Raw genomic sequence first — 13,646 nt, forward strand, 5'->3', positions numbered from 1 at the left:
GCAAGTCTACTTGATTTTTAAACATTCCAGTTCAAGAGAGTCACAGTTTTCAGTATTTTTTTATTTAAGAGCTGAGGGTCTTACTTCCAAAATGTTTTCCTTAACACTTGCCTACCTTAACACTTCCCTATGATATACACTTTTCTCATTTCATCCTATGTTCAGAAAGTATATGTAAATGTCAATCACTATCCTTGGTTAAGTAATCCTATTTGGTGACTTCATTTATTTACCTCATTTACCTCCATTTATTATTTAACCAAAATAAGACCTGCTACACTTATGAGTTGCTCATATAATCATTTGTTGAATTGAGTTCAACTTCCTATCTTCATAGTTGTTTCTTCCACAATCCCTTTACTTTTGCTTTGGGTTTTAATGTGTCACTTTTTAACACATATATTTTTGTTGCAGTCTGAGCCAATGAAAATAACCCTGTCATATTTTCAAATTAGGAAGGCTGATATTTATTTGGTTGAAATCTGACAAGATTTGAGTATACTTACTATTCTCAAAAGCTTTAATACTATTCTCAAATCAAGTTGCACTTTTAGAATCATTTGGGAAGCTTTTACAGATTCCCAGACCCCAAACCCAAAGAAACGTATTTAATTTGTCTTTAATAGTGCCTGAACATCATTTTAAAAAAACTTTTCCTACAATAATTTTGTGCAACACAAGACTGGTACCACTGCCTTAGATTCAGGTTTATAGATTTATTTTTGCATTAATTTACCACAAACTTGTTTAATCTGAAAGGGCCCCTGATAACAAGATGACCTAGTGGGCAGACAGTATTACAGATAGCTGGATGCTTGTGCAGATATCTTGAATCTCTGTATGTCACATGGATGCAGCCTTATGTTATCATCCAACAAGGAGGATTAGCTGGGAAAAATATGAACATATTTATCTTTATCAGAGTGGGAGGAATTACACAATTGCTGGTGTTTATCTTTGACTCCCTGGAGAATAGGTCACACAGTTTTAAGCCAGCCTTCCAGCAGAGATGGAAACATCAGACAAAATGCTTATCTGACATACCCATAATAATTTAACATATCGTGCCTTTCCCTACTCTGTTGTTCATTTGTACTGCCAAACACGATAAGTTAACAAAGATAGACTCACTGTTAGCATTTAAATATTACAATGCTTCTCTGTCTTTATTATCTATTTTCTTTCCATCCATCTCTTTTCCTTTCTTTTCTCTATCCTGCCACTTTTAATGTCTTTTCCTCCTCCATTTTAAGGAGCTTTTATGATAATAAGGGTTATTTTTTATTATAAGCAAGTGACACTGTGATAAATTCCTCCATATGATGTATGTAGTGGCACATTGTCTTACTCAAATGATTAATTAAAATTGATCATAAAAGCATGCTAATTTACTGAGGCCTCTTTAATACCTTTGAATCCTCTGTTATGAAAGAAAATCACAATGATGTGCAGCCGCGGTGCCATTAGTCTTTGAACAAGGAATCCTTTGAGTTACGGACAGCTATACGCTTCTCTTAAGTTCAGTGCTTTTAATGGAAGCAGCAGAATGTCCTTTGGCAACTCCCTGACAGATTTCATAGGATGTGTTTTCTTTTCTATTGGGAAATAGAGCAAATGTATCCAAGGGAATTGGGTAGACATAAAATGTATCATTCTAATTATGTCTGTATGGATTGAATATTTATTCTAGTTCTTTGAAAATTTAAGTACATATTTCTAGTGTTAACAATTACCTGACACTTTATGAAATGGTGCTGTCTTACAATGGATCCCAGGAGAAAAGAGAAAAAAAATTGCTGAGAACAGGATTTCAAGCCCTGCAGATCTCATCTTTACCTGTCATCATTACCTTTCCCCCTTCTAACCAATCAGCTGGAATCTGGCCATTAATATCATAAAATCCAGCCATAACATAATAAAAACCACAAAGTGATTGCTATAGAAAAAGAAAAAAAATAGTAAAAGTAAAGAAATGTAAACTATTGAAATAAAGGATTAAATCTGGGTGAATCCCCTAAATTCTCATGTCAGGTGCTTTAAATATAAATAAATAGAAGGAAATGTTGATCCTGGTATTATTAATTTATACAAGCAGAGAAGGCTAGAATCTTCATAACCTTTAGGCTATGACTCCTATGTGAGACAAAAAGTTTCAGTAAATTCAGGGGGAAAATTCAGTTTTACTGATTATAAAGCAATTCAGTCCAAATGGATGATCTGGGGTTATATTTAGATATACACTGAAGATCTGACACAGAAATGGAGAATAATCAAGGGCTCCTCTGTTCTGACTACATCAACATCATAATCATCATCAGGCATTAATTGATGTTTGGGCGCGGTGGTAATCACTGGTGCTGTGAACAGTAATGAAGACACATTAGACATATTGGAGTAACAATGTGAATAGCGGTTTGAAATTTTATTTTCCAACAGGGAAAAAGCAAATATTCAAAAAAGAATAATGAAAAAGCTATATGGTTGCAAGAATTCTATGTTGTGTCACTAGATTCATAGATGAAGCTAGGGAACATTAGGATCAGAATTAAACCTGCTGGTTAAGCCCCTAAGTGGAACCACCTTTGCCCAAAGCACCTCTTGGTTCACATTTTACAAGAAAGATATAATGCACATTTTTAAGTACATGAGGTCATGGGAATGTATTTTAATTATCACATACTTGTGATTTGGAAAAAGAAAGGACTCCTACCTTTTTTTAAAGCACAAGAGAAACTTGAGGATGAACAAACATATTAGTGTTTGGCTCTCTTTCTAACTTGAACACCTGGGAAAATAAATGTCTGCATTTATTTTCTCTGGAAACAGAAACACAATCCTAGGGCTAATAACTAGTGTTTACTGAGTGCTTACTATGTGCAAAGCGCTGTCCTAAGAACTTTGCATACATTAACTCCTTTAATCCTCATCACAATCCTGTGTGGTAGGTATGTACTATTATTATCACCATTGTACAGAAGATCTAAACCAGAGAGGTTAAATAACTAGACCAAGGTCACAGAGCTGGTAAATGGCATAGCTGGCATTTGAACCTGGGAATGGTGGGTATAGATTCTTCACAAAAAACCATCACACCTGAGTACCTAGGTGTATTTGGGTAATTTTTTAAAAAAATTCTTCTTGCCTGTGCCTAGGATTCTATCACAACCTTGTAAAGTTAGTTACTTTTTATTATGTCCATTTCAGATCATTAAAAGCTCAATGATTACAGTAAATAGCTGAGCCTATGTCAAAAAATAATAAAAGATGATCATCAACCATTAGAGGACATATTTGCATATGGTCCTGGAAGCCTCTGGAAGGAGGGGGTAGGGCATGGGCAGAGAGGAGCTAAGGACACACAGCCTACCTGAATTTTCCTCGGGCTCTAATACTAGGTTGGACCACAGAGGGAGTGTCGGCCAGACTGCAAAGTTCACAAATCAGTGATAAAATTTCTTGGGGGAAAAAAGCTTTGATGTACATCTATGGGGAAAGACTTTATTGTTGGCTTCTCTGAGGCAGTAGGACCCTCAGGCTATATAGGGGATAAGTACAAATCAAGGACCAAGGCAGGTCTGAATAAATAGGGCCAGTGTTTTGCTTCTGATATGTTTACTTACTGTATCAGGCTATGATCTGATTCTAGAGATTGAGGTTAGGGCTCTCATGCTAAGGGCTATCATGAAATAGACTATTATACCACATAAACAGTGATGCTAAAGGGTGAATTCCTTGTCTATATCTGTCTGACATAACTGGTCAGTGCTTCCAAAATGCTTGCCAGGAAAGCCTCTGTGATTTGTCCAGATTAACATCATCTAAAACCCCCCAGAGAAGAGATGAGATAGTTCCCCTTCTCTCTTAAGTTTCAGAAGTCAGAAATTAATTGTTCTTTCTAGTGTTCAGCCAATAACTCTTTTTATAAGAAATGTTTTATAATGTTCCCTTTTTATCCTAAAATGACACTTTAGATAGTATATCCTATGTTATAATATATTTTTTAATGTTTTATTTTATTTTTGAGAGAGAGAGAGAGTGGGGGAGGGGTAGAGAGAGAGGGAGACAGAGGATCTGAAGTGGGCCCCATGGTGACAACGGAGAACCCAACGTGGGACTCCAACTCACGACCTGTGAGATCATGACCTGATCTAAAATTGGTTGCTTAACTGACTGAGCCACCCACGTACCCCTAATATTTTTTTTTTTTAAAAATCAGTACAATGATCTGGTTTCATAATAGGAGAAAGAATAAAATGAAATATTATATGTTTAATATGAAAAAACTCAGTCATGACTACAGAAGAAAATAAAATGAAGTGGTGAGATGTTTTCATGTATATACCTAGAATTCCTAACATATGACTGTTGTAAGTGCAGACTGATACAGGTATGTTGAATTGGTTGTACTGGTGACTTGAATCTCTCAAGTGACAGTGCTATCAGGACATGATTTTATAAAATTATAGACAACTTTTGGTTAAAGTCCAGAAAAAACAAAATAAAATCTTCCCACTATTTGCTTAGTACTGGCGTTCCTGGAAAAAGTACCTCAGGGAAAACCATACAGAAACACATTGTGCTTACTATAAAATGTAGTTAGCTTCTAGGCTCAGATAATAAACAGATTTTTCATCTGTGTAAGTGACCAGTGGGATGTTTGAAAGTCATGTGGGCTGTGGGACGATTCTTTGTTAGTGGACTGCTTTGCATGCTGTAGAACATATCTTTGGCTATCTCTGTTGAAAAACTAGAGCCTACCCTCATTGTGACAACCCCAAATAACCCATGCTTTCCCAAAACACACCCTACAAGGAGGTACTACCACATGGAGAACCATTGGTCACTTGCTTCAATAGAATTTAAGTCTTTTTTTTCCTCTTTTCTTTAGTGGGAATAACATAGCTATTCATCTGCACTCATGTTTCAATGACTGCAGACTATATGTACTGCACACGAAGGTTATTGCTAAGTGCCTCTTTAACCTTATAAAATGCCAGAGAAGACATTAAACAAAAATCTCTCTGTAAAACTGAAGTTGCTCTAAGAATGATTCAGCCATGGCAACAGTGAAAGTCAGTTTTTAAAAAGAAAAGTGTTCTTTGGCCAGTGTAAATTCCAGAAGGGAAAAAGAAAAAAAAAGAAAAAGCCATAGAGACCATCGTGGTCATTTTGAAGGCCAAAGAAATCTAAACCGGGTTTTATCCAAAACAAAAGTACAAATGCAAAGCAGTTTTTCAGAGGGTCAGTGGCTCTAACACAAAATTATACAGTCAAGTCCAGTTAGCACGAATCCAGCCAAAAAATCAATGTTACATATGTCCTGTCAGAATGACCCACACATAAATCTCCTAAGTGCCAGACATATTGATAAATCTACCAAGGACTAATGTTATCTGACTCTTTCACAGATAAGATGCCACATTTTTTGTAGCATTCATAGATTATTTTAGACAGGAATAAATTCCTAGAGGAAAAGAGGATAAGAAAAAGAAGATAAAGTATATGCTATTAAATACATTGAAATTTCTTTTTTCTGTATTGTTTGAAAAAGCACAAACTTAGTGACATTCTATTTTGTCAAGGTGGTTCTAAGACTCACTTAATCCATGAAAACAAAGTAGACAATATTTATGGGATATCAGGAAGCCTATATGCTCCAGTGACTACATTGGTAGAATATCAGGACAATGCCCAAATGGATAAAGACTTGGTTAGACACAAACAGTACAGATTTTAATGCTTTTTAAATTCTTGGCAAGCATTAATATTATTAAGAAATCTCAGAGCATAGGTAAGGTTTTGAAAAGTTTTAAGATACAGACCCCTCAATATGTCAATATAGACAAAGAGTAAACATGTATATTTAGTTTACTAAAGATAGTATTACCTCAAATTCAAAAAAGTACTATTTTTAGATTTATAACATTGGCAGGAATTTTAAAAAGTGATCCTCTTGCACAACAATGTGTGTATGCTTAATACTAATGAACTCTTGTTTTATTTTGTTTGTTTAAATGTTTATTCATTTTGAGACAGAGAGAGACAGGATGAGTGTGGGAGGGGCAGTGAGCAGGAGAAAATCCCAAGCAGGCTTCAGCTGTCAGCTCAGAGCCCCATGTGGAGCTCTATCTCAGGAACTGGGAGATAAGACCTGAGTGGAAATCAAGAATCATAGGCTTAACCAACTGAGCCACGCAGGCTCCCCAATACTAATGGACTCTTAAAAAAATGAGTAATTAAGGAGTGTCTGGGTGGCTCAGTCGGTTAAGTGTCAGACTTCACCAAGGTCATGATCTCACAGTCCATGAAGTTGAGCCTCATGTCTGGCTCAGTACTGACAGCTCAGAGCCTAGAGCCTGCTTCGGATTCTGTGTCTCCTCTCTCTCTCCCCCTCCCCCACTGCTCACTTGTGCTCTCTCTCTCTCTGTCTCTCTCAAAAATAAAACATTAAAAAAAATTTTTTTAATGAGTAATTAAGATTTTTTAAAAAGTGAACCTCTCGGGTCAAAATTCTGCACTTTTGAAATCTGAATATAGTTGACACTCAATGTTACATTGGTTTCACATGTACAATTTAGTAATTTGACAAGTTTATACATTATGCTATGTTCACAAGTATAGCTACCATCTGTCCTGTTACATTGCTATTACAGTATCATTGACTGTATTCCTTATGCTGTGCCTTTTATTCCCTTGACTTATTCATTTTGTAACTGGATGCCTGTATCTCCCTCTCCCCTTCACCCATTTTGCCCATCCCCATCCCAATCCCAATCCCCTCTGGCAACCTTCAGTTTGTTCTCTGTATTTATAGGTCTGATTCTGTTTTTGTTTATTTATTTGTTTTTGTTTGTTTGTTTTTAGATTCCACTTATGAGTGGAATCATATGGCATTTGTCTTTCTTAAGTCTGACTTACTTCACTTAACATAATACCCTCTAGGTCCATCCATGTTGTCTCAAATGGTGTGATCTCATCTTTTTAAGGCTGTATAATATCCCACTGTGTGTGTGTGTGTGTGTGTGTGTGTGTGTGCGCGTGCGAGCGCGTGTGCACGCTCATGTATCTCACATTTTCCTTATCCATTTGTCTATTGATGGACACTTAGATTGCTTCCATGTCTTGGCTGTTGTATATAATGCTGCAATAAACATTGGAGAGAATATATATTTTTGAATTACTAAAACTCTGTACCTCTTAATAATTTTCTAAGCCCTGTGTGCTACATTGTAATCAGTATAGTACAATATTCATTGGAAAGTAAGCATTTTGAATTCAAGGATACGATTTTTTTGTTTATAACTATATCCACAGAGGCTAGAACATGCCTCTCAAAGGAGAAATTCACCATACTTGTTTAATAAATGTTGACTTTATTATTAAATATTACTTGTTTTTATAAGCTCCAGTGTTTTTGAGTGTATAATACAGTCAGTAATAAAATATATTTAATTGTTGGGATCAAGTGAGATAATGTGTATAGAACTACTTTACCAACTCTTTCTGTTATGGATTATTATTTTTACATGATGTTATTTTGATACATTTATCTTTTTTAAAAATAAAATCACAGATATTAATTAATAAATGAGTAAAAGCCAAAAGAGTACCTGACTTCTCAATAACATTACACATTTCTTCAAACACTCTTATCTTTTAGTTTTCATGTCTTAGTGTCCAAGATTTCACTGACCACTCCTTCCCAATCTCTTTTGTTAGTTTTCCCTAGAACATTTTCCTCTGGAACTTGGTCTTGGATCCCCTTCTCCTCTCTCTTTATATTCTCTCTTTTGGTGGTACTGTTTATAACCATTACTTTATAAATCATCTACAGACTGAAGATCCCTCAATTATGTCCATTTCAAATGTCTCCTCATATACATATTTAACTGCCCACCTGACCTTTCAACTAGGATGTCTTACAGGCATATCAAAATCTATGTGGCTGCAACCAAATTCCTTTGCACCTTACCCCACCCCACCTAAGTTCACATTTGTTCTGCTTTCGCACTTCTCCAGCTTAGGAGATGTCATCACATCTATTGATGTATCCATTCAGTTGCTCAAGTCAGAAACCTGGGAGTCATCCTTAATTTACTTTTCCTAATCTTCCTGCCTTCCCCCAGCTAATGCATCAACAGATTCCTTGAGTTTTCCTTCAAAATATCTTGAAATCTGTATTTTTATTCATCTTCTCTGCCAAGACTCTGGTACAATATAACCCCTTCTTCCTTGGAGGACAGCAATAGTGTCTGACTGCAATTCCTTCTGTCATAGTCTATTTAGTTACCAAGGGGAACAATTTGAACTTTAAATCATTTTGTCCTCTTTCATGCTCTCTCATTGCATTTAGAATCTAATCCAAACCCCCCTTGATATTTCCAATATGGTTCTAATGATTGGACTGCTACCTGTTTTTTTATCACCTTATTTTATGTCTCTCTTCTCTTCCCTCCTCTATTCCAACCACTGTGGCATACTCTCTGATATTTTCACAAACAAATCTATTTTTATGTTTTAGGACTTTTATACATGATTTTGTCTTCCCCCAATACTCCTTGAAATGGCAGGATCCTTCTCATTCCTTAGTCTTCAGCATACGTATCTCTCCTAAGAAAAGTACCTCTTATTTCTTTATCTAATCAGCCCCATTCCTTATTGTTCTTCATCACTGTACACCTTGTTTTCTCCATAAGACCAAGTATTATTTGAATTTATTTGTTTATTTGTTTACTTACTTACTTACATAATGCCTATCCCCCTAACTGTAGTCTAGTTCTTATAGGGCAGAAATATGTCTATTTTGGCTATTATATATCTGGAAGAGAACCTGGAATCTCAGAACTAAGTTTCCTAGGACACTTCATTTTCTTTTCAGAAAACTTAGCTCAGTTTGTAATTATACAGTCATTAGAGTGATCATTTCAATCATGTCTGTCTGTTCCACAAACAGAAAGCTCCCATGAAGACAGAAACTATGTCTGATTTTGGCCACTTAGTACATAGCACAGGGCTCACATATAATAATACTTAGTGCATACTTCTTAAATTTTATTGACTGAATAGTAACTTTAGAGTATTTAGAAGGAAAATTTTACCAGATCAACAACCTTATATCAAAAGCAGCAGATTCTGACCTGACCATGTTTAATGCACTGTATTGTTCTCTTTACTCTTGGAATGGGCGTATCATTTAGTTTCCATTATCATAAATCTCTTTAAAGTGATACTTTTAAAAATTGTGTTTAAACATTCTTAAATATAAAAAATTTTCCTTAAAGAATTCTAACAACTGCCTATGTTCATAAAACCATAGTGTGAAAACCTCTGCTGAACAATGTCATTCAAAACTAAAAGGTTGTATGACTTTGATAATTAGGCTTCTTGTATTGCCTATAAAGAAAATATGAACTGTTATACTTAGTCTCCATGAGTTCCATTCTGGATTATAGAGCAGTCTCCCTTCATGAAAAGAAAAGGAAGGTGGGCATCCTATTTATCCTAAGTCTCGTATTTATTATGGAAGTGGTAGCCCTGCAAATTCAAATACTGTGGAATGTACTTTAGAGCCTGATAACTTTAAAAATGAAATTTGTCAAGCTTATGTTCAAGTAGTTCAATGGAGGATTAAAAACTATATTACTGAACTCAGGTCCCATGAAAAATGCCACCTCTTATATTCCAAGGGACTTAGAGTTTGAAGTTGCTGGAATCAGCTAGCACTTTGCTTTATTCCAAGGAGATGAAACCTCAGAGCTCCCTTCACCATAAATAAATGTGCACTAACTACATTATCACATCATTGTTTTAAGTCTGTGCTTTGCGAATTACCATATTATAGTTAAGATCGTGTTTAACAAAGTCTCTGTAGCATTTCTGGTCCCTGAACTCTGCTAAATAATGAGCTGTGAAGGGATCCTTGAAGAATCGGTAACATTTACATAGGTGGCAGAAGAGGAAAGAAAGATGCTTGGAACAGGCAATGAACAAAGTATGTTTGTAGGTTAGTAAAAATACTGACCTATGTTGCTCAGAGGGAATATGTGGGAAGAAAGAAAAAATAAGGTAGGCTAGTAGGGAGACCAGTGAAGATCTTGAAAAGCAAGCAGAATTATAAAATTGACCTAGTGGGAGATAGGGAGTCACTGAAGGTTATTAAGCAAGTGAATAAATGCTCCAAAGTCATGTAGAGCCCTCTTTGCGTTTTTCATGGTACCAGACTTTGTTTGAAAATGGTCAGAGTTATGGATCTGATAAACAGAATTGTGAAGCAATGCTTACTAAAAGATATGTATACATACAAACTTCTCAGCACATAATAGATCCTCATTATGTGTTAGCTCCCAACCTTCCTCTCTAAGACTTTTGTGCCTTTGGGTTAGTTAGTTTTGCTGCAGTGCATGGTCATTTTCCCTGAAATAAAGTAGCTATAACATGATACTTGTCATTTGTCTATCTTACAAAAACCTTTTGTAAGAGAGAGCATCCAAACATGAATATGATCATCAAATTCCTGGAGGCAATATGGCTAAAAGAGATGCGTTTTGTGCAGCTGTTAATTGTTATGCCAAAGATTCTATACCCAATATATTTTAAGGAAAAAGTTGAATAATTGATGAAAATATAAGCATAATTCAGAGTTAGATATTCAATTATAGTTCAAGTATGCTTGGGAATCATTAAGGCAAATGGAAATTTCAATTGTAAATAACTGTCTACCAAGGTCTAGCATTTAGGATTCTCACCCTGGAGAAGTCCTGAAAGAATAATCTGATGTGGAAATCTCAGAGGTTTTTAGGAATCATATCTATCCATACTGAGACTTTAAAACTCTCAACTCTCTTCCCATCCTGCTTAGCTATTACAGTGCAGCCATGAAACCATGGCAGATAGTACCTCGACTGAGACCTAGAGGTCCAGGTGTGTCAGGTGTAATTGCCACTGGGGTGATGACTAAGCACACATGAGCCATCTCAACTTGGGGTCCCATCCAACTGCTCTTTTGAATGCCTTTCTCAACTACCATATTTAAAGTTGTTTTCTTTCTGCCATAATACATCTGAGGAATGACTGCCCCTTGAGCCCAGGAGCATCTGCTCATTGCAGTCATTCACACATAGTCTGGAGAACAGTGTTTGTGAAGTCAGGCTTCCCTAGAAAAGATGGCATCAGAGCAATCTATTTTTGTGAACTCATCTGCCAGTCTCCCTCCCTTCATGAATATCAGCAGTAAGGCCTGACCGTGGTATTGCCAATGTCTGTGAAGCCCAACATCTCTCTGAAGTCTTAAGGTTGTCTGACTTCCACTTGTCTGCTTGAGATTCTGTGCTGATAACTATGGGGCGATCTCAGCTGTTGGCCTGTTCTGACAGCCAACTTAACCCTTCAGTTCTGAAAATGCCTCTTTCTCAACTTCCAACATTATGACTGATGTAGCCAGCCACTGCTATGTATAAAATGGCTTAGTGGTGCCACTAGTAAAATAAAGCTGCATCACAAACTGTGCTACATACCCGTGGCATGTGCATATTCTCAAATTACCCATCAAATCCACAAACACTACTTGACCATCTACTGTATGCACTTGGGGTTGATTAACCCCTGGTGTGCCAATAGGCCTGGTGCCTAGGCCTTCTTGCTCTTCAAAGGCCATTGACAACATTTAAGAACTGAAGAAGCAAAAAAAAAAAAACCAAAAAACAAAAAAAAACAAAAAAACCCACAAACCATTGATTCTAAAATATAAAAAGAAAAAAACCCTGAAAATTGTAAAGTAATAAATGTTTAAATGTCTACAAAAGTTAATATTGCTCCAGCTTTGTTCATTGTTAAGGTTCATGTCCATCATGTCCATTAAAATTTTATGACCATTGAAAACAATTTGTAATTTAGATTATTTTACTTTGCAAGAATTCCTGGATGTGCATTATGAGCTGAGACTAGAGAAATTAGAGCTAATCATAAAGTGTTTGGCTTATCACCAAATTTCAAAAAAAATTACAAATATCTTTAAAATTTTACAGTAAAATACAGTAAAAATGAGCCATAGTGTGACTGCTAAAATTTAACATGTTTCAGATGACATGGAGTGGGGCCTCTAAGAAGTTTCTCAGTCTTACAGTGACATTAAGGCAGCTCTATATCTGTATGTGGTCCTAAGAAACACAAAGGTGAATAAAACTATACCTGCTTTCAGGGAGCTCGCAGTCGAATAAGAGTCGCAAATACTGAAACAAACATGTGAAATACAGTGTGATGAGTGTTAAGATGAATAACCTAGCCAGGCAAAAAAGAAGTTTGTTAAAACATGATTCTGTAAGAGGTACTGCCAACTTGGTTTGCCCAAGTTGTACTCCAGAATTTCTGGAGTCCCCTGTGAAGTTATCTCTGTATGTGGTTATTTAATATGGAATCTTATAAAGACCAAAAGAGGATTCACTGAGAATCCTTCAAAGATGGATGAAAGATCCATCCTTCAAAATGAAACAGTGCCTGTATTACTATGCCTTAACTTGAACATAAATCCAAATACCTGTAAAGTATATGTGTTGTGTTTTGATAAACATTTCCCATTCTCCTCCTTGAGGAGCTAATTTTGATTGACAGTTGATAGAGCTTAGGGGGTAGTCTCCCTTCCCATCCATGTGCATATGGAGATTTTCCTTCCTAAGTTTTATTAATATATTTATGTGTTCCACATAATTCTTGCCCCACAGTGTTCTGTCATGAAATTGTCTTTGTGTTAGGGTCTTTATTTGTATCTTAAATATATTTCCAAGTTTCTGTTATATTTCTCAAGGTTTGCTCCAAAACTAATAAAGTAACAAGCCATCTTTTAAAATATTTACTGTGTTGCTCTATGCTATACATATACATTTCATCTAGTTCTGATATCTTTTCCATGTGGGTATTAATATCTCCATTTTACAGATGAAGAAAAATTGTCTCAGAATTTGTGTTACTGTTCATGGCCACATGGCAAATATCTTGAGCAAGATCTAGCTCCCTGCTGTTAATTCCCACCATCTTTTCACTACAGGATATCTCCTCCCAAATCTTTATCACATGTTTCTTATCAGATTGGTGTTTTCAGTACTTTCTATAGGGTGCCAGCCCCATGTGAGAACCTCCAATAACTGCCAGATAGGTCACCTTCCACTCAATGTTTCTGCCCTTTGCATTTTGACCACAATGAGAGTTCTTTCTGTCCAGAGTTTCTTTTATGCTTTTAATACAGGAAGAGTTAAATAGATCTCCTCTGGGCAAGAATAGTCATTTACTTGCTGGAGTCTCAGCTGGAGACAAATTTTCTCCCACTGTACAGTGTCAGGGCACTTCTTGTTTAATGCCATTGAGTTACTTCTCCTAACAGCCTCTCATAAGTCCTATTGTTCTGTTTTTTCCTTTCCAATACTAGATATACTGCTGAATTAGAGAGACAAGCTCAGAAGGCTATGGACACAAAAGGAAAGGTTGCCAATTCATGTGGTTTCTTTGTTGTGGGGTCCTTACTGCTATTTACAGATTATTCTATTTACTTGATAATATAATTGCTCATAGTTTGCTCTCAGTTAACAAGTCTGTATTAATTGATTTCTATAGCAGTCTGCTCCCTTTAATGCACTTTGCAAAATGTCTGCTATTTA

General features: G+C 36.0%; 1 long non-coding RNA gene across 1 annotated transcript in view; it reads right to left on the bottom strand.

Annotated features, from left to right (window-relative positions):
* Positions 1-2,166: 2,166 nt before the first annotated feature.
* LOC109248406 (uncharacterized) overlaps positions 2,167-13,646 on the bottom strand; it is a 123,267-nt gene continuing 111,787 nt past the window's right edge. The window contains exons 2-3 of the long non-coding RNA XR_002072043.2: positions 2,711-2,785; positions 2,167-2,357 (exon numbers count right to left, since the gene is read on the bottom strand). This is a non-coding gene — a long non-coding RNA (uncharacterized LOC109248406). The remainder of the gene's footprint in view (positions 2,358-2,710; positions 2,786-13,646) is intronic.

This window comes from Panthera pardus, unplaced genomic scaffold, assembly GCF_024362965.1.
Source record: "Panthera pardus isolate Hobbes unplaced genomic scaffold, ASM2436296v1 HiC_scaffold_8, whole genome shotgun sequence".
In the NCBI taxonomy this organism is placed as follows: Eukaryota; Metazoa; Chordata; class Mammalia; order Carnivora; family Felidae; genus Panthera; species Panthera pardus.